General features: G+C 41.7%; 1 protein-coding gene across 8 annotated transcripts in view; it reads left to right on the forward strand.

Annotated features, from left to right (window-relative positions):
• The window catches only part of St6gal1 (ST6 beta-galactoside alpha-2,6-sialyltransferase 1), a 128,567-nt gene that overhangs the window by 57,431 nt on the left and 43,636 nt on the right, over window positions 1–27,500 (forward strand). Inside the window, exon 1 of one of the 8 annotated variants that reach the window (XM_070029798.1) lies at window positions 26,813–27,055. The exons of the other annotated variants lie outside the window; for them this stretch is intronic. The gene's annotated coding sequence lies outside the window, so the exon portion shown is untranslated. Of the gene's footprint in view, window positions 1–26,812; window positions 27,056–27,500 lie in introns of those variants that run through there. 8 annotated transcript variants of the gene reach the window in all.

The following is a 27,500-nucleotide window of genomic DNA, read 5'->3' on the forward strand; positions in this document are numbered from 1 at the left end:
CTGTAATCCTAGCTACATAGGAGGCTGAGATCTGAGGATCCCAGTTCAAAGCCAGACAGGGTAGAAAAGTCTGTGAAACTTATCTCCAACTCACAAGCAAAAAAACTAAAAATGGAGGTATAGCACAAGTAGTAGAGCACCAACAAGATTTGAGTAAAAAAGCCAAGTGAGAGCGCAAAGCCCTGACTTCAAGCCCCAGTACTCGCACATACAAAGAGTAAAGTATATGCTCTTTTAATCTCCTTTCCAAATACCTGGTCTAAACTGTAAGCAATCTGTACCAGGATTGCTGTGGTAGCCTCAAGTTGTCTTATAATTCCTGTTCCCACATATGACATGAAGGATTCTGGAGACATTAAATCAAATCAGATCATTCCTGCACTCACAGCCTTACTGGGGCTCCCCATTTCACAAGTAAAAGCCACAGTCCTTACTATGACCTGTGAGGCCCTACCTCTTTTCTTCCATCCTCTATTCCATTGTGTCTGCTCCTTTCTGGCCACTCTTCCCTCACATTCTCTTGTGCTCCTATCCTTCAGTCAATATCTGAGGTGCATTCCTGCCTTGAGGCTTTTGTACAGGCCCTTCCCCCTGCCTCAGATGCTTTTCCAGGTACTGTGGGATTTACTCTGGGTTATTCAAATACATTTAAATAATAAGAATTTGTTTGCTCAAATGTGTCTTTCCCAATGATGCCTCTTCCGACTGCTGAAAACCTGACTTAACCAAGAAATCCGAGTTTCTCCTTTCTCATATTTTACTCCACCTAGTTTCTCAGAGCACTTAGTATCCATCTTGTAGGGTGTTAAATAATTTACTCATTTGTTACATTTATTTATTTATTTGCTTATATCTCCGTCTTTTAGAATGTGAAGCTCTAAGGGTGATGAGCTTCATCTCATCTGTTCAGTGTCCCAACAATGAAGAATTATGCTTAGCATATAATAAATATATTTAAAAATATGAGTAAGCCAGGTGTTAGTGGCTCATGTCTGTGATCCTAGCTACTCAGGACTTGAGATCTGAGGATCATAGTTTGAGGCCAGCCAGCACAAACAAATCTGAGGCACTCTTATCTGCAGCTAACCATCAAAAAGCTAGAAGTTGGGGGGCATGGCTCAAGTGGTAGAGCAGCGGCCTTGAGTGAACAGGCCAAATGAGAATGCCAAGCTCTGGGTTCAACTCCTTGATTTTGTATATATGTGCACACATGAGCATACATCAAACACACACACACACACACACACACACACACACACACACACACACACACACACACACACACACTCCATAGTAACAAGTATGTATAGAATGGAAAGTTTGAGTACAGTTTCCATTTTGGACATTTAAAAGACTGTATGGTGTGGAGTTTGGAGAGGTACTAGGGTATTGGCTTCATGGACATAGGAATCTCCTTCATTGGAGAGACAGAATGAGAGGAGCCTCCCTCTAAGCTAACTCCTGAGGAAGTGGGCATTGCAGGGCTCTCAGGCATCTGGTTACCAGGAGAGGTTGTGAGAGGCTGAGGGGAGGGGGAAAGGAGGCTGCCTTTTAGACATGGGTTGAGGGGGGCTGTTGGAAGAAGACACTGGGAGGCCTAACTGAAGTAAGAATTGGAGGGGAGTATTTTACTTTGCAATTTGAAAAGCAATTTCAGTTGGATGATATGGGTTAACATCAAGTATTTGAGGAACAAGTAGAAAGTAGGGAACTGTGAGCAATTACAGTTCCTCCCATGAGGAAGCAGACATTAGGTTGCTCTCTGAGGAAGTGATTTGTCTGAGGGAATTTATTTTTCAGCTGTTAAAAACCAAAAGAAGACAGTTCCACTATCTCTTGCCTGTAATTCTAGCTACTCAGGAGGCTGAGATCTGCAGATTAGGGTTCAAAGCCAGCCAGGGCAGGAAAGTCCATGAAACTTATCTCCAATAAACTACCAAAAAAGCTGGAGGTGGAGCTGAGGCTCAAGTGCTAGCTTTGAGCAAAGAAGCTCAGAAACAGTGCCCAGGACTTGAGTTGAAGTCCAGGACTGGCACCCCTCCCCTCCCCCCAACACACAAAAGAGACAGAGAGAATGAGAGAGAGGAGAGACAAAGAGACAGAGAGAGACAGAGATCTTTTGGGTGAGGGTCTGAATAGGGAAATGCACAGTAAGCTGATAACATGACTCACTGACTTATGAAACCTTATGCAAATTATATCCCAGCCTCGTCAAAAGTTGCTATTCAGAACTACAATAATAGGTTTAGTAGCACGATCCATCTATCTACCCATCTTCTCTATTAAAAAATCCCCAAAATTTGATTTTACTTAACCAAATAAAAATGAGCTATTGGAAAAAAAAAAGAGTTGCTACTCAGTTTAAGGCCCTGTCATGGCACTGTGCACATAGTAGGTCCACAGTAAGTATTTTCCTTTTGAACTAGTGACTATTGATTAGTGATGTCTTTCTTGCCCTAGTAACGCAATCCTTAGTGTTCTGAACAGCTGTATGTGGTGAGATTTCGGTTTCCTGTTTGCTGTGCAGGGAGTATGTTTTTTTTCAGAGTTCAATCTTCTGTAGTTCATGTGAGTGACTAAAATAACATTTTACTTAAGAGTTTGGTGTGAATGTAAGAGAACATGAGGGTAGGTCTGTCAGGGAAAGATAGGGGAACAAGAGAGTTCCCCTATCCTAAACCTTGTATGAAGACCTCTGGACTCAGGTCAGAGGCCAGTGCCATAGCCACAGCCACCCCATCATCCATCAAGCTGAACCATCTCCATCAGAGGAGGAGGAGGGAAAAAGAAGAAGGAAAATGTAGGTAAAGTAAAATGTAGGTGTTTAAAGTCAGCCAGATTCCCTAGTGCCCAGCACAGGGTCTCAGTTTTAGGAAATATTTGATAATGAAGGGAAACTTCAATGATTGGATGAATTACTGAAGAAACCCCTCCCCTCCAAGTTCTAATAAGAGTCTTAAAAAGAACTAGGTAAACCTAGGGCAAAGGAAAATAACTTAAAAAATTAAGGAATAATTATAAAACAAAAACATCAGATAAGATAAAGTGTGTAAAATGCATAGCATATGGTAGGACTCCAAGGGAGTTATTAATTATCACTAGTTAAATCTGTGCATTCTGGAACATGACGCAGAGTTGCCTTTCCCTTAGACTTTTGAGATTCATATTGAAAGCACTCTTCCCCCTCTATTCCTCCCCCTTCTCTTTCTCTTTCCCTTCCCCTCTGCTCCTTCCTTTATTTATGCCAGTACTGGGGCTTGAATTCATAGTCTCCTGCTCTTCCTTAGCTTGCTTGCTTGCTTTTCTCTTTCTTTCTTTCTTTCTTTTCTTTCTTTCTTTCTTTCTTTCTTTCTTTCTTTCTTTCTTTCTTTCTTTCTTTCTTTCTTTCTTTCTTTTTCTTTCTCTTTCTCTTTCTTTTTCTTTCTTTCTTTCTCTCTCTCTTCCTTTGTCTCTCTCTTTCTTTCTTTCTTTTTCTTTCTCTTTCTCTTTCTTTTTCTTTCTCTTTCTCTTTCTTTTTCTTTCTCTCTTTCTCTCTCTCTTCCTTTCTCTCTTTCTTTCTTTCTTTTTCTTTTTCTTTCTCTTTCTCTTTCTTTTTCTTTCTCTTTCTTTCTCTTTCTTTCTCTCTCTCTTCCTCTCTCTCTCTTCCTCTCTCTCTCTCTCTCTCTCTCTCTCTCTCTCTCTCTCTCTCTCTCTCTCTCTCTCTCTCTCTCTCTCTCTCTCTCTTTCTTTCTTTCTTTGCCCAGGGCGTGGACACTATTTCCATGATCTTTTTGGCTTAAGCCTAATGCTCTACCACTTGAGTCACAGCTCCACTTTTGGCTCTTTGGTGATTAATTGAAGATAAGAGTCTCATGGACTTCTCTGCCCCAGAAGGATTTGAACAATGATGCCCAGATCTCAGCCCCCTGAGTAGCTTGGATTGCAGGTGTGAGTCCTTGGCACCCAGCTACTGAGGTGTTTCCTAACCACAGTGATGCTAGACCTCAGAAAAGGCATACACACCATGCTCTACCTTAAGGGAGCTTGGGAAACATTATTGGCAAGGGGAGGGAAGGAGATGCAGAAGACTTGAGGTTTGAATGTAGAGCTAATGATAAAAATCTCTTGAAACTCCAGACCTGTAGAAGTGGTGCTGTACTTGTGCTTTTAGGTCAGATTCCCACTACTGGTAAGCAGCCCTGGGACGATAGAAGTTAGGTCCACTGGCAGCAGGCGGCTCTTCCCCTTCCCTTCAGCCCCCAGTATTTCTCCCTGTTGATATGAGGCACTACTGGTGCTCTAGGCCTCTGACTTGGGTACCCTCTTTTCCCCAACTAAGTAGCAAGTTCATAAAAGAATCTGTACTTCATCAAGTTTCCTGTGTGTCCCCATGATTACTGCTTGGCTGGCTGATGAATAGCACAAATCCTTTGTAGTTCTCAGTAGATTAGAGATTTAAAGAACAAAAACACTTTCTTTCTGGGCACCAGTAGTTCATGCTTATAATCCTAGCTACTCAGAAGGCCGAGAAATGACGATTGGGGTTTGAAGCCAGCCTGGTCAGGAAAAGTCCATGAGACTACCCTTATCTCTAATTAATCACTAAAAAGCCAGCAGTGGAGAATGTTAACCTTGAGCTTGCTAAAGGACAGTGCCTAGGCTTTGAGTTCAAGTCCCAGTATCAGCACAAAAAATATATTTTTTGTTATGGGATTATTGTTAACTGTACTTCTGTAATTTTAAACAAAAAGGTCATTTCCTGGCCGCTGTGTCAAACATGTAGGCAGGATTGAGAGGAAGATATAATAGTGGCTGGAAACTAGAAGTTGGGAAGTTGTTCCTTGGGATCACAGGGCAGGGTCCTTGTTTTCAGACAACTTAGCAGCATGTGTGTGTGTTTGTGTGTGTGTGTGCGTGCGTGCGTGTGTGTGTGTGTGTGTGTGTGTGTGTGTGTGTGTGTGTCTGTGCTTGCGCGCATGCGCTTTAGAAAACAAAAGGAATCTAGTTAATAACTGCTGTAGAGAAAGGCCTTATTTCCACAAAGCGGTAGCATCGTGCTGGGAAGGAAAAGGATGGGCTTGGCAAATAGGAAAAACTTGCTCAGCTTCCTCAGCTGTGGGAGGACAACCCACCCACAGATTTACTCAGAGGATTTAAAATAAAGAAATCACTCAGCACAGTATTTTGGTAAATACTGCTTACAGTGATCATGGTAATTGTCAGTATGTAATAATAACAGCTCTGCTCCCATGAGGTTGGACAGGAAGTGTTTCTGTATCAGAGTGCCCTTGCCGCCTGAGCCATTGCGCATGCTCCTCAGCACCATAGTTTCTGTGTGTTCACACATTACCTTCCTCTGCTCACTATCTACTCCAATACTGCAGGCCTGGTGTAGCTTCACCTTGCAGAAGGAAAATACAGGCACCCAAAGTACCATGTCCATTAGGTTAAGCCCTGCAAAGTTTCCAGAAGGCAGGGGTTGAGAGAGCAGAGAGTAGCTGAAGTAATCACCACAATTCCAACAGCCACTGACCAGGTGCAGATGAGAAGGGGACATGAACTAGGGTTTTCTCTAGGGAAATTTGTTTTTGGAGACATGAGACATGGGAAATATTTAAATAACTACACAGAATGGAAGGCATAGACTATGAGGAGGCTCAGAGCTACCCCCACCCCCTCATCCTGCAAATGATGAATTTCCTAATCCTCTGCTCTCCAATTCATTGCGTTCTATCCAGCACCATCTCAGGTTCTATTTCTCTCTCTTTCATGTTCTCCCTTTTCCCCTCTCCCCCCTCTGTCTGTCTCACTTTTTCTGTATGCCAGTACCAAGGCTTGAAGCCTTGAACTCAAGACTGGTGCTCTACCACTTGAACCACATCTCCACTTCCAGCTTTTTTGGTGGTTGATTGGAGCTGAGTCTCAGAATTTCCTGCCTGGGTTGGCTTCTAACTGTGATCTTCAGATCTCAACCTCAGAATAGCTAGGATTACAGATGTGAGCCAACAGTATTTGCCACAGATGATCTCTTGAGCAATGAACACGGGGCAATCATTGCTCCCTGGTTTGTTGTTGTTGTTATTGTTGTTTTGTTTTTTTGCAAAGGACAAAACTGCCTTAGATGACATGTGAAGTGACATGCTGAAAGGACCCCGTTAGCAGTGGTAGAACCAGTGTCAGAGCTGCCTCTTCTGAGTCTAGAACTGGTTTCCCCTCTACTTTATATCACTGTCCTGGAATGGTAACCTGGGGTCTGGAAAGTTGTACCACTCACCCATCTCTTCACACAGTGCCAAGAGTGCTGAGAAGTCTATGTGGCCAGTACTCTGCAGGGAGAAATACACACAGAATTGACGGGCAGTTATTTTTTCTAGGCCAGTGCTATCTGATGAGGGTGGTGGTGGTTGGACAAGCTATAAATGTTCAGTTTTGTAATAGCCATACTAAAAAAGAAAAAGAAATATGATGTTAATCTTTTTTTTTAACTAGTACCAGGTATTTGAATTCAGCACCTTTAGTTCCTTTGGCTTGCTTGCTTGCTTACAACGGTGCTCTAGTACTTGAACCATCCCTCTAGCCTAGCTCTTTGCTGGCTAATTAGACATAGAGTATCACAGACTTTTCTGCCCAGGCTGGCTCTGAACTTCCATCTTCAGATCTCAGTCTCCTGTGTAGGTAGGATTACAGGTGTGAGCCACTGATGCCTGGCAATCATAATGTTTTTTTGGGGGGGGTCCAGTCGTGGGGCCTGAACTCTGGGCCTGGGCGCTGTCCCTCAGCTCTTCAGCTCAAGGCTAGCACTCTACCACTTGAGCCACAGCACCACTTCCGGCTTTTTTTCTTTTTGCTTATGTGGTGCTGAGGAATCGAACCCAGGGCCTCATGCATGCAAGGCAAGCGCTCTACCACTGAGCCACCTTCCCAGCCCGCAATCATAATGTTTTATTGAACTCAATACACACAAAATATTATTACTTGATCATATAAACATTATTAATCAGACTTTTAAATTCTCCCCCCCCCCATATGATATCTTAGAATTCTAGTGCATATTTTTACCCTGACAACATGTCTCGATTCAGGGGCCACATGTGGCTGGTGCCCTGTGCAGCACAGTTGTTAGCATTTTTATGTATATGATTTCACATACCTCAACAATCCTGTGCAGATTGCTTGTAGCATTACCTAATAGCTAAGGAAATGAAGGCTAGAAGTAAGATTAGCTCTGTTCTTCCGGGTCATGAAGTGAAGCTGGAAAGTGTCAGAGCTGGATTGTGACCCAGGTCTGTTCTTTCTCCCCTGCCCACTCTGGCTGACTTGAGTCCTGGAGGAATGAGCTGTTTGATCGGGGCTTGGAAGGATGGGAAAAATTGAATTGGTGGAAATGAGCAGAGGCTGGGAGGTTGTGATATTACTCCTGAGGGTATGAGCTGCTGCTGGTGTTGATGCTATTGTGTGTAGATGGGAAGTGGGCCCAGAAACAAAGCAGGGGTGGATAACTTCCCAACCATCATCAAACTTGTTCTAGAGGTAGCTGACAGGTCACTGGAAAGCAAAGCTAACCATTGTCCTCAAATGCATAGTGTCAAAATTAAGAGGGTGCTTTCACTGGCCAGTGAGGCTCTCTGGAGAGAAGCCTGGTTAATTCGCACCATTTTCCTTTCAAAAATCAGATGGCTAGAAAGATTGTAAGGGGTTGATTGAGCTCAGTTGTGCCAGAGGCAAGCAGAGTTCAAGCTGGCTCTCTCCTGAGTTAAAACAGGAGATTTCACAAGTAGGAGTGACCTATTCCTTTCAAAGAAGATGACTTCAGTCTAATGGAGGAAAAAGTGGGTTAGGTGAGCCTGATTGTGGCAACCAGCTTGGTTCTTTTAGTTATAAGCATTACAGCAGCTGACTGGAAAGCAAAGATATACTTCTTTTCTGCTTTTGAGTTTTTAATGGCTTAATGATAAATATCCAAGCCTTTGAGTTTCTCACCTAGAAAGCTGTAAGTGTATTTAAATGTGCTGATTGTTCTGAGTGATTGCTTCTGTCTTCCCATCCATGAGTGATGTGCAAGTGTCCCAGTTTTGCCACCATTCACCAGCATTTGGTGTGAAAATATTCTCCAAGTCTTGCTAAATTTAACTGACAGTTTCTGTTAAGCATTTGTATATACTTTCTCACACGCCTCAAAGAACTGACCAGGGTGGCAGATGAGGCCATAGTCAGCACAGAATTGGCTTTTTTTAGAAGAAGGCCGATTAAACAGTTTTTTCCTTACAAACGGATCATAAAGGTCAGTCCCAAAGTTCTACAGTCTTACAGCTGACCGTGCTGTTTTTTAAGCCCAGCTACCACTTCCCACAGTTGCACAAGATCTAGACAGACCTCTCCATTGTGAATTATGTACAGCCAGAGGGAAGCGTGACCTGCCTGGGAACCTGCCATAGCCCCAGTTGTACAAGGCATTAGGGCCAGAAGGTAGGTAGGTGTGTAAGTGTGTGTGTGTGTGTGTGTGTGTGTGTGTGTGTGTGTGTGTGATATTTTAGACAGATGATTTCATCTATCTCTGTCCTATTTTTTAAATCTATTTTTGATATTAATTTTTTTTATTAGTCTATAGAGTTGGGGGTGGTTCATGTGAACATTTCCTTGCATATATATGGTGTGTTCTCCATCAACCTTATGCTCTTAATCACTCTCCCTTTTCCCTCCTGCCTTTTTTAGGAATTAAAATTTTTTAAATTGTTTTTCCTTGCTTCTTAAAGCAATTTTAACAGGTTTTATTGTTTATACAGACAAAACAACTTCCACGATATTCTCACATTACCTGTGCAGGTATTTCCTCTACATAATTGGAGATGATTTTACTTTCCTGTCATTTATTTGTTTTTCTTATTTTCAGTTTTTTTTGTGTCAGTATTAGGCCTTGAATTCAGGGCCTGGACACTGTCTTTTAGCTTTTTTGCTCAAGGCTGGCTCTCTGCCACTTCAGCCATAGCTTTGCTTCCATCTTTTTTGTGGTTAATTGGAGATGAGCCTCATGGACTTTCCTGTTCAGGCTGGCCTCTGAACCATGATCCTCAGATCTCAGCCTCTGGAGTAGCTAGGATTATAAGTATGAACTTGGCTTTTTTAAAAAAATGTTTATATTAACTGTACCAAGGGATTTTTTCTTTATCCAAAATGGAAGTTATTAACAGAGTATCTTTCTATAATATTGTCATGAGGATTAAATCTGTTAATAGTTGAAAAGTGCTAAGAATAGTTCCTGATATATAATGAGAACCCAATAAATAGAGTAAATGCAGGTTTGTATTCATACTTTGTAGAAGTCTGCTTGAGACAAATATGCCTTTTCTAGTCCATAGATTCCTCATCTGTAAAATGGGATTAAAGTACTTACTGCACAGTGTGGTTAGTGGGTTTGAATGAAGTAATGTATGTATGCAGAGCATATAAGTTAATATCTACATACAAAGGACCCTCCATAAGTGTAATAAAAAGAAACACATGCTTTTAAACTTAAGTATTTACTGAAATAAAATAATCTTATTTTTTATGTTGATGTTTTATGTAAAACATTTTATACACAAGTACTTGACAAAACCTCTCGGTTAAATTTAGCAAAATGTGGAAGGAATTTTTATTTCTTATTAGTCTAAAGAGAGTTTTGTTCCCTAAAATGGTCTAAGCAACAGCTCTGCTGTAATTGGCTCTTAGATTTTAACCATATTTGTAGTTATGGTCTATTTTTAAGTCTACATTGTAGATTTGGGGCCATCAGGAAGTAAATGAGAGGAAAAGCAACCTTTTCATGTGTCTATAGTTTTTAATAAAATCATGTTTTTGAGGCTAGTGAGTTCATAGTTTCACAGAAAGAGGATGGTACCTGGTCCCCTCATTCAGTGACTTCCCATGGCCAGAGTGAAAAGAAACAGCCGGATTCATGGAAAATATCCAGTGTTTCTTTACATGCTCAACAGCAGAAATTGAAGCTAAGAGCCAGGTTCCTGTAGCTCAGACCTGTAATCCTAGCTACTCAGGAGGATGAAATCTAAGGATTGTAGTTAGAAGCCAGTAGTTGTGGCTCAAGTAGTACAGTGCTAGCCTTGAACCCAAAAAGCTAAGTGACAATGCCTACGCCTTGAGTTTAAGTTCAGTGCTCATGTGTGTGTGTGTGTGTGTACACACACATACACACTCATTCACTCATTATTGAGTAAGAAAAGACTGAAAAGGACCTGAGCTGAGCTCAGTCCCTTTCTTTTGTCTGTCCAGCTTCTCTGTATCTGAGTTCAGATATGTCTCCCCAGGTACTCTTCCAAACTGGATGCTGGCCCCTTTGAATTGAAGGCCACCCTGCAGCTATAATTTCCTCTTCTCTGTTCCTCCCTCCTTTTCTGGAGGTGGACACTTAGGGAGAGCTGTGATATTCAGAAAAGACAATAGGTAACAAGTGCTTGTTACCTGACTAGATGAACTTGGCAAGCAGCTGCTTAGGATGCAAGAAGAGTTGTATGTGATGATGACAGGTGGACTTGCCAAGGGAAGCACATGAAAATTATCTGCACCATTATCTGCTTGGACTAAGGGATGGAGAATGCAGTAATTAAGTCAGGAAAACACCAAGCTCTTTCCCTTGCTCACATGACCTTTTCTGCTGGGAGGCATTGGCCATTCTCTTGGCTCCTTCTGGCAGTTTTTCTCTTTCAACATCCATCTCTCTTCACTTCTCTCTGTGCAAAGGATTTTGGATGAGGAAATTCTAGGTGTGTCTGCTTCTATTTTCTTGATAAAGAAATCTGGACTCTAGGCTTTTTGACAGAGGTGTAAAATGTTAAATTGGAACCTCTTTGCACTCCATCAAAGATGGGAAAGATAAATAAATGTAAAAAATAAAGTAAATTCATAAAAATAAGAAGGTACTAATATTTCCTCCTTCAGCCCTCATGCTCAGATGCAGTACTGGGTGGATTGGACAGTTACCCAGGCATGGAAGGCATCTAGGTTTAGAGGAACTTTGCTATTCAGAGGTGGGCTCTGGAGCCTTCTGCCTAAGCACTGCTCAATCTCAACTGTTAATAACATCCTGTACCAAGCACCTGCTTATGCTGGGTGATGGCCTGGAGATTCCATTCTATCTTTTTATGTACTTTCAGGACCCGTGTAAGTCCCACACTTTTTTCTGATACTACTGGCCAGCTACTAAAGCCAGGAGAATGTGGGGTAAGCCAGTAGTCTGGATGGCACTTTGGCCTCCATCACAAATCAGTGATGTGGCTGGTGCATGCCAGGCAGCCTCAGTCCTCTTGTCTGGTATAAAGGGAGAGTCAACACAGATACCTTGTTATTTTTCAGCCCTTTCTTTGCCCCTAAGCAATTTCCGTCCTCCAGTATCTGGGTTATTAACTTCTTTCTGTGCAAAAGACTATCTATACAAATTGTTTAGGTAAGGTCTGGGATGTGGGAAGTCCTGGTGTGTTTGCTCCTATTTTCCAAATAAATCTGGATTCTGGGCATTTTGGCTGGATATGTGTCTATTTCCCTTTTTACCTTTCATGCTGTGTAGATCAGAGAAGGGCCAGAGTTGTTTATATATAAGGAAACTTGACCTGAGGATATTATTTTAAAGTCCTATGAGTAGCAAATGACAAAGCCAGAGGCACAACCCAGAACTTTTCCTAACAGAGAACCAGCTCCTGACACTGGTCATTCTCTGTGAAGGTGAACTTTTATAACTGGTATTGAGACTCCCTTGAAGGAGCCCAGCTTCATGGAGAATCTTCTGCATTGGAGGGAGAGGGTGGGCCAAGCTAACTGTAGGCTCTAGATATGCATCTCTCTATATAGATAGATAGGCATATACCTATCTATCTATCTATCTATCTATCTATCTATCTATCTATCTATCTATCTATCTATCTATCTTCACAAACATCTTAACAAAAGTCTTCTATATGTAGGAGAGGGTTCCAGTGGTGTAACTCCTTTGAGCGGCTAAATTACAGTTTAATAAAATGAATACAAGAAAACTGGAACACGTGTTGTGGGGAGGTCAAGTGGAAGGGGAGAAGATGTATGGAGAGGGGAAGGGCAGATGAATGAACTCATAATATTCAATGTACATGCGTGAAAATGGAATTATGTAAATTGAGGTGATGAGGGAGAATGGTGAAAGGGGTGGCATTTATCAAAATACATTGTACCCACAAACTGACATGTTGAATTGAAACCTCTTTGCACACTACTTACAGATAATTAACCCTCAAACAACTGTCCAATAAATAAGTGGGCTAAAGACTTACAAAGAAACTTCTCTGAAGAGGAAAGAAGGATGGCCAATAGACACATAAGAAAAGCTCAACCTCTCTAGCCTTAAAAAAAATGCAAATCAAAATAACATTGAGAAAAAAAATTGAGATTCCACTTCACCTCAGTTAGAATGGCTATAATCAAGAACTCTAAGAACAACAGATGCTGGAGGGAATGTGGACAGAAGGGAACCCTACCACATTGTTGGTGGGAGTGTAAACTTGTTCAACCACTTTGGAAAGTAGTATGGAGGTTCCTCAAAAGACTCCACATAGAGCTCCCCTATGACCCAGCAATCCCACTTTTGGGCATTTACCCAAATGATCACAAAGAAGACCACACTAAAGCTACCAGCACAACTATGTTTATTGCAGCATTATTTACTATAGCTAAGATATGGAACCAACCCAGATGCCCCTTAGTAGATGAATGGATCAAGAAAATATGGTATATATTCACAATGGAATTGTATGCCTCCATCAGAAAGAATGCCATTGCCCCATTTGCTAGGAAATGGAAAGACTTGGAAAAAATTATATTAAGTGAAGTAAGTCAGGCCCAAAGAAACATAGGTCTCATGGTTTCCCTTATTTGCAATAACTAGTATATGTCTGAGACAAGCAGAAAAGGTCAGATAAGATGATGTTAGGCAAAATGAACCCCAAGATAAGGACATAAGTGTTTTGTTTTGTTGCTTTGTATGTTCCTCCCCCACAGTATAACCCCTGTTTTCACTGTATTTGATGTTGGTATAATTTGTGGAGGGGAAGGGAAAAAACAAATTGTTTAAATAGGGATCCAGGTGGACCCATTGCAACAATGCTATGTTGAAAAACAAACTTTACAACTTTGGCAGGGAGCGTAGTTGTGGAGATGGGAGGGCAGGGATGGTAGGGAAAAACAAACAAAGGAGGAAGCAACAATGCTTGATAAGAAATGTACTTATTACCTTGCTCATGTAATTGTAACCATTCTGTATGGTGTTTTCACAATAAAAAACTTATTAAAAGAGATAATTAAAATTTTATTGTTATTATAAAAGTGGTGTACAGAGAGGTTTTATATGATCAGAGGTAAAGAGGCATTGCACCTTTGCATTCCTCCCCAAAGAATATCCTCCTTTGGGCTCACTGTGTGTGAGTGGCTGGAGTTACAGAAAATTGATATCCCAAAGGAGATAGTCTGGAAGTCCAAAAGTCTGGAAGTCAGATCTCCTGACTGCCTCCCCTTTTACCACATGGCTTCTCAAAACACACAGTCATACAAATTCAGCTCTTTCAAGTATTTGCCAAATCAAAAATTCCCTCACTTTCAGGGACTAGAAAGAGGGGAGAATGGAGCCCCCTAGGTCACAGCCCCCTGAGTAGCTAGTATTACAGTTATCAACTACCATGCCCAGCTTCCAGTATATTTCTTGATTAGCCTTGGTTTTATTCCAATTTTGTCTGTGAACTTAAACATTTGAACATAGACAGACACAAAAAGATCTGACTTTTAGCTTGGTTCTTCATATTGCCAAATTGGAATCTTCCCTAATTAAGAGAAGAAGAGGGTCCTGGGAAGGTGGCTCGGTGGTAGAGTGCTTGCCTTGCATGCATGAGGCCCTGTATTCAATTCCTCAGCACCACAGAAGCAGAAAAAGCCTGAAGTGGAGCTGTGGCTCAAGTGGTAGAGTGCTAGTCTTGAGCTGAAGAGCTGAGGGACGGTGCCCAGGTCCCCAGAGTTCAGGCCCACCACCGACCAAAAAAAAGAAGAAGAAGAAGAAGAAGAGGGTTTTCTATTCTAGCTGATAGAAAAAGAATGGATTCTTAGAATGAAAAAGTATTTAAATGAAACTTTGAGCATGAGTACGCTTTAGAGAAGTAAAAATCACTGAAAAGGAAGCACTGGTAACCCCATCCATGAAATAGTCCAATCACAACCTCCTTTGACCAGTGTTTACAACTGAAAACTGAATAGAAGATATGATATGACACACCCATATATACATATGCACATACATATATACACATATATGTACATATATATGTGTATCTATACTTGCTGGCTTATAACTTCTATAGCATTTGTTATTTCTAAAGCAATTAAATACTGTTGGTGCACTTGACCTTTTTCTTCCCAACTTTTACATACTGTGTATTCTTCCTGTGGCCATCTATGGAAACTTGAATTTCTTTTCTGTGGTGGGTCTCAGCAATCTAATCTTTCCTTGCCTTTCTGTCTTAAGAGCTAGCTATAAAAATTGTCCAATAGTGGATTATAAAACCTACATTTCCTAAGTAGAAACCTTTCTTCTATATCCCTGCAGGAGGATGGAAAGCAACACAGACAGTCCAACGGCCAAGAAAAATCTGAACAGACAGGCCCAGCTGAGTTTCCTTATGCAGTCTGTTAGAATTAGATTTTCTTTTTTGTCCAGTCACATTTTAACATGGTTGTTGTCTATGCTTCATTCATACCTGCAATAACAGAGACTTCATGAAAAACCCACAGAACGTGGTTCAAAGAGTTTCTAGGTAGCCGAACACGGGGTTGTTCCTGGAGGGTATTTAGCACAGAGGAGGCCTGGAAACTCAGTATTCCTTTCCATATGCCTTTGCCCTCTGCATCTCTTCATTGATATATTTTGCAACAACCTTATATACTATGATGGCAAATATAAATAAGTTTCTTGAAGTTCTGCATTAACAAATTAATTGAAACCTAATTTATACCAAACCAGTCAGAAGCACAGGTAAAAAGAGCATCGGGCTTGCAGTTGGCATCTGATGTTGAGGGGACAGTGTTCAGGACTGAGCCCTCCGTTTGTGGGATCTGATGCTTCTTTAGGTAGATAGTATTAGAAGCAAGTTGAGTTAGGGGACACCAAGCTGCTGTCTGCTGCATGCTTAGTGTGTGAGGAAACTTTCTATTCATAATACATGTGGTGTCAGAAGTGATCTGTGTTATGAGAAAATAATGGAATAATGGAGTTAGTTTGTTTTACTTCTCTGTTTTCAGGGAATACAAAAGGACTCTGAATATGGAGGACTCTGAAAAATAACAGCAGGCAGAAAAAAGGTTCTACAGTCACAAGTTGAACAATGACTCTTGATGCCCTTGTACTCTTGAATTATAAGATAGTGCGTGAGGCTAAAACTCTGAGTTAACACCACCTTCTCAGCTATGAGAGCCTGGAAAAGGAGCCATTGGAGACCACAGTGTAAAGACGTCCTTGGAAGAGAGAGAGAGAGACAGAGAGACAGAGAAAGGAGACACAGAGAGAGACAGAGAAAGGAGACATAGAGAAAGACAGAGAGAAGGAGACAGAGAGACAGAGGCAGAGAGACAGAGCTAGAAAAGAGGATTTACTAATTCTTTGGATAGGCAGACAAGTCCTGGGTGCACTAGTTGTATTCCAAAGAATTACATGGATGTTTTGAAAACTATTACATTAACCACTACCCAAGTTCCCAGATAAATCCTTGAGTGGCAAGTACAGTAACAGATAGATGTAAATGGCAAAGCCAAGTCTTTGAAAACTGAATTGATGACAGAGTTAATACTGATTGGGACTTTTCAGTATGACTTTCATTCAGAAACTTTCATTCAGAAACCAACATTTTTCAAAGGATTTTAACTGGATTGAGAATCTCTCAATGTAATATTCAAAATGGTCTATGTGGGGTTTATTTTACTTTGTCTAGCCCCTTTGGACAATTGACAGTTCAAAAAACTATGTCTTGTCTGAGGCTGGGGGTGGGTTGGGGTAGGGTGAGGGTGCTGAGGGGAGAGGGCAGATGAATGGAGAGAGGAATGGTAGGTAAATAACACTCAATGTTCCTATGTGACCATGAAATCAGGAAACTTGGGGGTAGGTTAGTGAGAGGGGGTAGAGGAAGGGGGTGGGGAATGATTGAGGGGGTGACTTTGGTCAAGATGCACTGTACCATATCCATGGGCATATTAAATTGAAACTTCTAGCCAGCGCTGTGGCTCACGCCTGTAAGCTATTCAGGAGGCTGAGATCTGGGGATCATGGTCTGAAGCCAGCCTAGGCAGGAAAGTCTCTGAGACTCTTATCTAGAATTAATCACAGAAAAGGCTGGATGCGGTGCTGTGGCTCAAATGTAGAGCAGTAGCCTTGAGCAAAAGGAGCTTGGGGACAGCGCCTAGGCGGAGAGTTCAATCCCTAGAACTGGTAATAAAATAGTACTGCTTCTACTACTGCTACTACTACTACTAATGATAGTAAAAAAATAAATAAATTGAAACTTCTTTCTATAGCTATTGGAATATTTTTTTAAGGCCTTGGATATAATCTAATTTATTTAATATAAAAAGAAACAGGAAAATCCAAACCCAAGTTCAGGGAAAAGATAATTCACAAGTGCTAACCCTAAGTGATCAGCTTATCATTCATGTTGAAAGGTCTTTCACCTTTTGATCAGATAATGGGGATTATCAGATAAAGACATAAAGTTGCCATTACTTCCATTCTCTAATCTCTAGATGAATGGAAAGGTACAAGTTCTTAGCAAAGAAATAAAAACTGATGCAAAATAACCTAATAGAAAACTTCAAACTGATAAGATGACCTAGGAAGATATATTCATTACGTGGGGTTAGCTACAGAATAGAGAGGGTAGGTAAGAGTCGGTGATCCTGTTCAGGGGTAGCAAATAGTGACCAGTAAATTGTATAAGATCCATGGAATCATTTGGTGCAAAGATAAGACAGTGGTTCTTGTTGTTGGAAGCTGTCTACCTGTACTGATATTTTTTTATGAGACTGACACGCTACCTACTGCACTAAGAGGCACTTTGGTATTTTTTTAATTAGTTTTTTTTATTATGAAAATACCATACAATTACATGAGCAAGGTAATAAGTACATTTCTTATCAAGCATTGTTGCCTCCTCCTTTCTTTGTTTTTCCCCTACCATCCCTCCTTGCCCTCCCATCTCTATGACTATCCCTCTCCCCCAAAGTTGTAAAGTTCAGTTTTCAACATAGCATCTTGTACATCTCATTGTTGCAATGGGTCCACCTGTATCCCTATTTAAACAATTTGTTGTACTAGTAAGTTTGTATGGCCTGTGAATGATATTACAAATGTTCAAATGGCCCTTGGCAGAAAAAAAGGTTCTCCACTTCTCTATATGTCAGTAGAAATCCTACAATCAAAAATATTAGACAAAATGAACATTATCTCATAAAACAGTATCAAAGGTTGAATGTTCATGTTCTTGGTTTTCTATCCTAGAGGATAAAAATAAAACCATTGATATAGGAAACAAAATACTTGAAGAAAGAATGGCTGAAATTGGCTCAAATTGAGAGATGGACCTAAATTTACAAATTGAAGAATCTCTGCCATCTCAGACAGTATAAATTCAATAATAATAAGTACTCTTATCATTTCATAATCAAACTCCTGAAAATCAAGTATTAAAAAATATTGAGAACATCCAGAGAAATATGGTTGTAGACTTCACATCTAAAACCATGGAGGCCAAAACAGTGGAACATCATCTTTTTTTTTCCTTTTTTAAAATGTTTTTTATTGTAAAAATAATGTACAGAAGGGTTGGAACATTAGAGTGCTAAACCAAACAATTTCCCTCCCTGCCCCCCCCCCCAAACACGCACACACAACAACAACAACAAAACTCAACAAACCCTATGTATCCAGAATTTTATATTCAGGAAAAGATGTTCTCTAGGAGTGAAGGAAAAATATATTTTCAGATGATATTGTTTTGAACAGATCTGCACTTGAAGAAATATGAAATCAGGCTTGAGGTTATCTGACCACAAAACCTGGGATTTTAGGTGGGGCCTGGAAACCCTACAGCAGGGAATTTTTGCTGGTTGGACATAGATAAATTCTGGTTTTGTTTTTGTTGGTTGTGGGGCTTGAACTCTGGGTCTGGGTGCTGTCCCTCAGCTCTTCAGCTCAAGGTTTAGCACTCTACCATTTGAGCCACAGAGCCACTTCTGGTTTTCTGGTGGTTAACTGGAGATAACAGTCTCACATACTTTCCTGTCCTGACTAGCTTTGAACCTCGATCCTCACATCTCAGCCTCCTGAGGAGCTAGGATTACAGGTGTGAGCCACCAATGACCAGCTCACAGATGAATTTTTATGTATAAAATGGTGAAACAATAGGCTATTGTTGATGTTTGTGAAAGATTTTCTTGAGGTCTCTGAGGCTTCTCAAATCACTTCCTTTTGATCATTACCATGATCTCATTTATTTTGTATAGGAGCTTTCAGGTTAGGCATTTTTGACATAGGCACTCAAGCATAAATGAAAATTTAATTGGCCTATTGATTATACAAATATAGGGCTACACAGATTTCTAAATCTATTAAAAATTTTGGCTGAGTGACCCATCTGTCATCTTAAAGTACTGGGATGCTGAGATTGGGAAGATCATGGTTCTAGGCCAGCCTGCGAGAAAAGTCCATTAGATTCCATTTCCCCAGAGAGAAGCTGGACTTGGTGGCTTGTGCCTGGTATCCTACCAGCTATAAGAAGCCTAAAAAAGGCAGATAGTGGTTCAAAGGTGTGCTTGGGCAGAAAGTGAAATTCTATCCTAAAAATAACCAGCAAAAATAGGGTTGGAGTTGTGGCTCAGTGGTAGAGCTCCACTGTAGCAACCAAGAGGAAGGCCAGTTCAATCCTCAATACCATGAGAGAGAGAGAGAGACAGACAGACAGATGGAGAGAGACAAAGAGAGACAGAGACAGAGACAGAGAGAGCTGGGTGCTTGTGATGCATGCCTGTAATGCTAGTTATTGGGACGAGACCTGAGATCACAGTTGAAGATGGCCAGGGCAGTAAAGTCCATGAGACTCTTATCCCAATTAACCAGCAAAAAGCTGAAACTGGAGTATGTCTCAAATGATAGCATGCCAGCCTTGAATGAAAAAAAAGCTAAAGGGCAATGCCCAGGCCCTGAGTTCAAGCCCCAGTACAAGCACAAAGAAAAGAAAAAAAACGAAAGAAAGAAGGAAGGAAGGAAGGAAGGAAGGAAGGAAGGAAAGAAAGAAAGAAAGAAAGAAAGAAAGAAAGAAAGAAAGAAAGAAGATCCATTACTTTCCTCAACATAGACTTGAAGTTTGATTCCTTGAGGTCCACAGTTCACAAGCAAACAGTTATTTCTGTCACTTCCTGGTACATAAAAGAACAGTGAATCCCCTGTACCCTGGAGTCCCAGACTCAATGCGATCCCCCATCCGTATATAAGGACTAGCTTATGTCAGCTTCCTCTTTGTACATGTTTTATAATCATTCCTGAGAAAAATTGGGAAGCTTATGTCTAGGAATCTTAAGATTGTCTTCAACTAGTCAAAAGTCCCACATGTGGACCCTGTAAATGCCAACGTTCAACTGTAATGTCATCAGTGGTCCACGGTTTGGGGGAAGGGGTGGGGTGTTCAGAGACTTGTCAAGTGATTTGAACCCGAAGTGTGCTCTAGGTTTGATACATCATTAAAAATTGAACCAGTTGACTTCTGGAGTTGGTGGGCATTGCTGTGGCTGAAAGTCACAGGTAAAACAAGACAAGCATTTTAGTGCAAGCATTAAGAATGCAGTTTTGGGCTGGGAAGGTGGCTCAGTGGTAGAGCGCTTGCCTTGCATGCTCAAGGCCCTGGGTTCGATTCCTCAGCACCACATAAGCAAAAAGAAAAAAGCCGGAAGTGGTGCTGTGGCTCAAGTGGTAGAGTGCTAGCCTCGAGCTGAAGAGCTGAGGGACAGACAGTGCCCAGGTCGAGTTCAGACCCCACGACCGGACCCAAAAAAAAAACCAAAAAAAAAAAGAATGCAGTTTTGCCAGGCACCTGTGTGGCTTGTACCTGTAATCTTAGATACAAAGCGGCTGAGAACTGAGGATTGTAGTTCAAAACCAGCCTGGTACTCAGGAGTCTGAGATCTGAGGATTGAGGTTCAAAGCCAGCCTGGGAAGGAAAGGAAAGTCCATGAGACTCTTATCTCTAATAAACTACCAGAAAACTGGAAGTGGTGCTGTGGCTCAAGTGGTAGAGTGCTAGCCTTGAGCTGAAGAGCTGAGAGACAGTGCTCAGGCCCAGAGTTCAAGCCCCATGACTGACCAAAACAAAACAAAACAAAATTTAAAAAAAAACCCAGCCTGACCAGGAATGTCTTGGAGAATCTTATCTCTAATTAACCACCAAAATGGCTAGAAGTGGAGCTGTGGCTCAAGTGGAGGAGAGCTGACCTTGAGCAACAAAGCTCAGGGATAGTACCCAAGCCCTGAGTTCAAGCCTCAGTACCAGTAACACCCCCCCCCCCGCCCCCCGCCACATACACACACAAAAGAATATAGTCTTTGGACAGCCCTGGGTTGAAGTTTTGGCTCTGTTATTTAGTAGCAGAAATCCTTTAACATCTTTTGAGATTGAGCTTCCTTTCTTGGGAAACAGACTGCATAACAGCACCAACATCATAGTTGTGGTGAGGCCTGAATGACTCATATCTATATATGAGGTTCTTCTCTAGTCATGATGACTTACTTCCCCTCTTTTTCTTCTCTTGGTGTATTTGCATGCCCAGTAGGTGCTCCATGTTGATGATTTCAGCTCATGTCTAAAATCAACTTCTTATCTACAAAGAAACCACTTCCCACCCCCCAACATTCACAGCATGAGATTCTGAGAGTGGACACCTGTCATTTTACCATGTGCTATCTGTGTACTCTGCACTTGGCACTCATGGAGACAGGGAAGAAGTACTGCTTGCTAATCACTACCCTGGGAAGTCCTAATCTGACTGGAAAATTAAGGGCCACACACACAAACAGGATCTGGAGGAGCATGCAGGAGAATGTCTGCCCTGTCTGTCTAGGACTATAAGTAAAAGTGGCTACAGAAAGTGGTCCACCCTAGATTATCTAAGAAGTTTCTTCCAGGGACCTAGGCTGGTGCTCAGTTAGCCCTTGGTTCCCTGAATGTTAAGTGAGGCAGACTTGAATTCAAGCTCAGTCATTGAATGCTGACTTTTCCCAAAGAAAAATGTTCAACTCTCCTATCATTCAACATGTTCCATCGTGCCCTAAGTACAGGTTTACAACATTCTTCATATGTGGGGAAGGGAAGTAGATGTGGAAGTCTTTACAGAGCTAGCTCCTGTCCTCCAGGAAGGAATGACATGGTTAACAGCAAAAGTTGAGCTCGAGTCCTCATTTGAGGATTGTTAGAGTGTTAGCAGCCTTTTCTCCCCAGCAGGTGGATCTTTTTTGTTTTTGGTCGGTTGTGGGGATTGAACTCTGAGCCTGGGCTCTTTCCCTGCGCTTTTCACCTCAAGGCGAGTGCTCTACCGCTTGAGCCACAGCATCACTTCCAGTTTTCTAGTGGTTTATTGGAGATAAGAGTCTCACAGAGTTTCCTGCCTGGGCTGGCTTTGAACTGTGATCCACAGATCTCAGCCTCCTAAGTAGCTAGGATTACACGTGTGAGCTACCAGCACCGGGCGGAGGTGGATCTTTTGCCCTGTTGCTGTCTCTGTCATCTGGTGACCAAAAGCAGGGTCACAGTTAACAGGGAAGAGGTGAAAGGGCCAGGGCTTGATGCAAGGGCCGTTGCTCTGGTAGAGAACCCATGGTTCCTGGGCTGGTGATAGATGTGACTTATTTAGAAGTAGCAGACCCGTTAGGGCCTGGCAGCCCAGAGTTGAGATGTTCAATTTAGAGATGTGGGTTGGCTTGCCAATTCCTCTGTAACTCTGGGCAGTTACTGAGCAGCAAATTTCAAATTCTTGACTCCTTTATTGGCTCATCAGCCATGTCCATCCAAGGCTGAAAGGGCATTATTGCCTTTGCTCTTGTGAGCTCTCACATTCTTCAAGGCTTTTATTGATGCTTTTAGATCCAGACCAATTAAATCAGCATCTACTGAGACTAATGTTGGACATTTATATTTTAAAAATACAGAGGTAATGTTAATGTCCAGGCAAGAAAAAGGGGCAATGTTCTCCCTTTTTCTTCTCATCCACAGGCAACTTTTATACCTATGAAGCTAGAGGTAGGAGTGCAGAGTGCACAGAGTGCTGTGCAATTCTGACGCTACACTTGGACATAACGCGTCTCCTGTACATTCCCTTCCCCTTTCTCTTTGCACAGTGGTCCTTTTAGCCTTGGCCTGGCTCTAGAAAGCCATCAGTTTGCTAACATGAGAAAGATAAATATTTTGTTACCCTGGTGACTTTAAGAATCACGTCACTGCTGGATGCTGGTGGCATACGCCTGTCAGCTACTCAAGAGGCTGAGATCCTGATTTGAAGCCTTTCCAGGAAGACAAATCCAAGACGCTGACCTATAGCTAACCAGCAAAAGCTAGGGGTAGAAGTATGGCTCAGGTGATAGAAAAACAGCCTTGAACAAAAAAGCTAAGCAAGAGTATAAGGCCCTGAGTTCTAGCCCTAGTACTGGCACAGAAAAAGAAAATTAAAAACAACAACCAAAAAGAGTTACTTCAGTGATTCTGGCATTTAGGAAATGTCTAGGCCTTGGGGCCCTGACTTCCTCCTTGGCCCAGATAAAACTGATGAAAAGATGTGATTACTTTCACTGAAGATAGTTAAACTGAGATTTTGAGAGAGATCTTTATGCTGCAGAGGACTGAAGAGAAAATTCTTAATTTGGGTATCTCAGTAGAAATTGCTCCTATTTCTTGCCACTTATTTCCCCTTTGCAATCTAACACTTGAGAATTCTGGGCAGTCTGTTGACCCCACCTGGCAGTAACAGCAGTGCTGTGTGTCCCAGGGGGCATCGCCTTTCAGCTGTAGCTGCTACCCTGAATTTACCTGCCCCAGTGCTGAGCTGAGGAGGGAGGCTCATATCTGATCTGGCAATCAGTAAAATCCTGGTTTTACAAGGCTGTTCTCTTGATTTCTAAGCACTCAAACCCAGATTCTTCTGGATAAGCTTCTAACCCTTTAACTCGGCCTAGCTGAGGTGAGGGTAGCTGGGGGGGATGCTGAATCTAGCATACCAGTAGAAGATCTGGTTTTTAGGAGGTAGGCAAGAATTTTGTCTATTGCTAGGATCAGAAGTTATGATTAAATTAGGGTAAGCTATGAAAACCGCAATTCCTTGCCCTAGGTCTCTAGAGAACCCCTAGATACTTTCAGTATTTCAAAAGATCTGATGGGAAAAGCCTGTTTTTCACCATAAATTTGCACAACCAAAGAAACCAAATCTCTGTATATCAAGCTAAACTTTTTTTTTTTTTTTTTGGTCGTGGGGCTTGAACTCTGGGCCTGGGTGCTGTCCTTGAGCTCAGCTCAAGGCGAGCGCTCTACTGCTTGCTTGAGCCACAGTGTCACTTCTGGTTTTCTAGTTGTTTATTGGAGATAAGAGTTTCAAGGACTTTTGTGCCCGGGCTGGCTTTGAACCGCAATCCTCAGATCTCAGCCTCCTGAGTAGCGTGAGCCACTGGTTCCTGGCACAGGCAGAACTTTTATCTGTTAATTTTGATAAGTTACCAACTTGATTATAATAATGATGACAATCTCTTCTGATCTGATCAGACTTCTGACTGACAAAAGTATCTTTGTTGGTGTGGCAATAGGTACGAACTAAAGTTTGTTAACTTCATCTTTCAAAATCTTGGGAGGAAATAAACTACAAGGAATACTTGGTGTGTGGGGAATGTGGCCTAGTGGTAGAGTGCTTGCCTAACATGCGTGAAGCCTGGGGTTTGATTCCTCAGCACCACATATACAGAAAAAGCCAGAAGTGGCACTATGGCTCAAGTGGTAGAGTGCTAGCCTTGAACTGAAGAGCTGAGGGACAGCACCCAGGCCCAGAGTTCAGGCCCCATGACCGGCAAAAAGAAAAAGGAAAAAAAAGAATTGAGCAACCATTGGCTTTGACTAAACTCAGGGGAGCTTTTGTTATTTCAATGTGCTAGTCAAATGTCAAGGTGAAGGGAGATGAAAGATCTATAGCTGAGAATTCTATAGATGTTCTTAGGCAAGTAGAAATGAATATTCAGGAGTTATCTACCGAACAGCTCTATTTAGGCAATGCTAGATATTATAATGAATAAACTAGGTAGGACAAGGCTATTAAAATCCATTTTTAATGACTTTGGACTCCAAGTAACTAACATTATTTTTGTTCTCATTTTTTATTTATTTATTATTTTAATAGGCTTTTTTTATTGTGAAAATACGTGTACAGAGGGGTTACAATTACATGAGCAAGGTAATGAGTACATTTCTTATCAAGCATTGTTGGCTCCTCCTTTGTTTTTCCCCTGCCATCCCACCCTGCCCTCCCATCTCCACGACTACACCCTCCTCCTCCCCTGCCAAAGTTGTAAAGTTCATTTTTCGACATAACATCTTGTACATCTCAGTGTTGCAATGGGTCATCCTGTATCTCTATTTAAACAATTTGTTTTTCCCTTCCCCTCCCCAAATTATACCAACATCAAATACAGTGAAAACAGGGGTTATATTGTGGGGGAGGGACATACAAAGCAGCAAAAAAATCACTTTATAAATATGTTAGAGGATTAGGAAGGTGGCTCAGTGGTAGAGTGCTTGCCTTGCATGCATGAGGCCCTGGGTTCGATTCCTCAGAGCACATAAGCAGAAAAAAAAAAAGCTGGAAGTAGCACTGTGGTAGAATGTGGTAGAGTATGGTAGAGTGTGTAGCTCAAGTGGTAGAGAGCTAGCCTTGAGCTGAAGAGCTGAGGGACAGCGCCCAGGCCCAGAGTTCAGGCCCCACGACTGGACCCAAAAAAATAAATAAAATAATGTTAGAAACAATAGCAAGAAGGAAAAAAAAACACTTGTGCCCTTATCTTGGGGTTCATTTCGCCTAACATCATCTTATCTGACCTTTGTTCTCTGTTCTTATTTTTAAACGATCCTGCTTATATCTACTTAGTGCACTTGCTGGAAAATAGAACCCCTGTCTAGGAAGTTATGTAACAACTCTTCTTGGCAACTAGTATTTGGCAAATGCTTGACAGGAAATAGAAAGAGAAATAGCCAGGTATGAGTGGCTCATGCTTGTAATCCTAGCTATTCAGGAGGCTGAGATCTAAGGATTGTGGTTTCAAGCCAACGTAGGTAGAAAAGTCCCTCGTCTCTTATCTCCAATTAACCCTCAAAAAGCTGGAAGTGGAGCTGTGGCCTAACCTCCAAAAAGCTGTGAAAGTGGAATGCTAGCTTTGAGTGGAAAAGGCTAATGGACATGTCCAGGCCCTAAACCCAAGCCCCACTACCAGTGTATGCGCGTGAGTGTGCACACACATGCACAAGTCTGCATAGGGATTAAGACACCATGTAAATATATATTTTGTTTGACTATGCCTCACCATGTGACAAGTGTTGGAGTTAGGAATTTCTTGCAGTTTTTGTAGTGTTGTGTCTCCAGCAAATGTCAGATGAATGAACCTATTATGAGTACTGGTATATGTTTTCTTCAGGCTTTGGAACAATTGCAAAGTAGGAGATCTCAGGCCTCTCTTGATTTCCCCCAGTCCTAATGCTCTCAGGCTATAGGACTTAGATCTCTTGAGATATCATAAAAACAACAAAATTAGGAGAACCACTGAGCTTGACAGCACTTGATTCCAACCAGCCTTGAAATTGATTGCTCAGTTTCTGGGACAACAGAGCAGAGATGTACACTAAACAATACCACAATGAAGGCATAGTCTAAACAACAACTGGTAAACTGATTTGCATTTTAGTAGACACTGGTAGTGTAGTCAGATTTAGTTATTGTATTTATAGATTATTGTATTATAGATTTATAGGTTCTCTGGAAGAACCTGTGTGTGTGTGTGTGTGTGTGTGTGTGTGTGTGTGTGTGTGTGTGTGTGCGTGTGTGTGTGTGTGTGTGTGTGTGTGCGCGCGTGCTGAGGTAATGTAGATAATTAAACTCCATTTATTTAAATTGTTTGAGGGTGTGTATTCACAGTTCTTTCAAAGATGGTAGATAGATTATATGGTTCTAAATACCAGAGTGTGAGTTAATACATTACATATAATTGCTCTGTTAAAACATAGGGTTTAATTTCCTCATGGAATCCCCAGTTAGGGGAGAATTGACATTATGTCTGACATTTGCTTTAAAGTCCTGAGTGGGAGGGATGTGGTGGGGGACAGTAGAGATCAGGGGGAAGTGAAATGGTCTATTTTTTCTCTCTCTAGTTTTCTGTAGTGTAGGGTGTGGTGTTGAGTGATATAGGCAAATGGAGGAAAGAGATAGCTCTGTTGTGTGGGTGGGGCATCTTGTTTATTCAGTTTTCTTTATAGGCTCTCTTTGCTTCTTTTTTCTCTTCTTTTCTTTGATTCATGGAATGGAGTACAGATTGGAAATCTTCCCCTGTGGGATGTGCTCACTATTTAATGATAGATTTTTATTGCTGGGCCGGGCCTGCTCTGCTTGTACTCTAGGAGAAGGACCAATGGGGTGTGAAGAGCCTACATTTTGGCCAGGCACCTGTCAAACTGAAAGCCATCTATTTCTGGAAACATAAGTTTATCTGTCTTTAGGGTACAATGTTGAAGCTAGAGGCAAGTGGCCAGACATTTCTCTTTGCCTTATTTAATCAGAGGGGCTGGTTCTGGCTCAGGACCACTGCCATCTAGGTGGTAAGAATTTAAGCTGCTTACTCCCACCCCCCCTTCCTCAAGTTCTCTTTTCTCTTAGAACTCCATGAAAATGTACTCACAGGTGTTTCTGAGGATCTCGATGTCTTCTCCATCTGTGCCTGTCTAGATCCAAGAAGATTTGATCTCAGGTAAACTGTTCTTTTGCAGGCTGGAAGAATTGATCAGCCCTTTTATCTTCCAGTTTGTGATCTGGGCAGGATTTCTCCCTCCTGATTCAGCCCTTTAACTAGGCTTGTTCTCAGATAGACAGTTGAGCAAAGGCAGTATCTCAGACTGCAAATTTCTCATTGTTTCCTAAACTCACTTATCAAGTTTACCAGCTACGAATTTGTTATCTGTTGTATATCATGTTTCTGATGATTGCTGCCCTTTTCAGCAAAATAGTGGCTTGTCAGAAATGTTCTAATGCCTTGACCCTTGTTGGCCTGCATTTGATAGAACACAAGTGGTTAGGAACTGGGATGTTAGAACCAGTCAACCTCTAGTCTCCCTTGGGGACTTTGGGAAATATAGGTCTGCCTATATTGTCTAAGGCACAGTTGTTGCTACAAGAGTTAGGTGGGGGCTGGGAAG

Source organism: Dipodomys merriami, unplaced genomic scaffold (genome assembly GCF_024711535.1).
Source record: "Dipodomys merriami isolate MVZ:Mamm:240054 unplaced genomic scaffold, mDipMer1.0.p SCAF_2, whole genome shotgun sequence".
Classification (NCBI taxonomy): Eukaryota; Metazoa; Chordata; class Mammalia; order Rodentia; family Heteromyidae; genus Dipodomys; species Dipodomys merriami.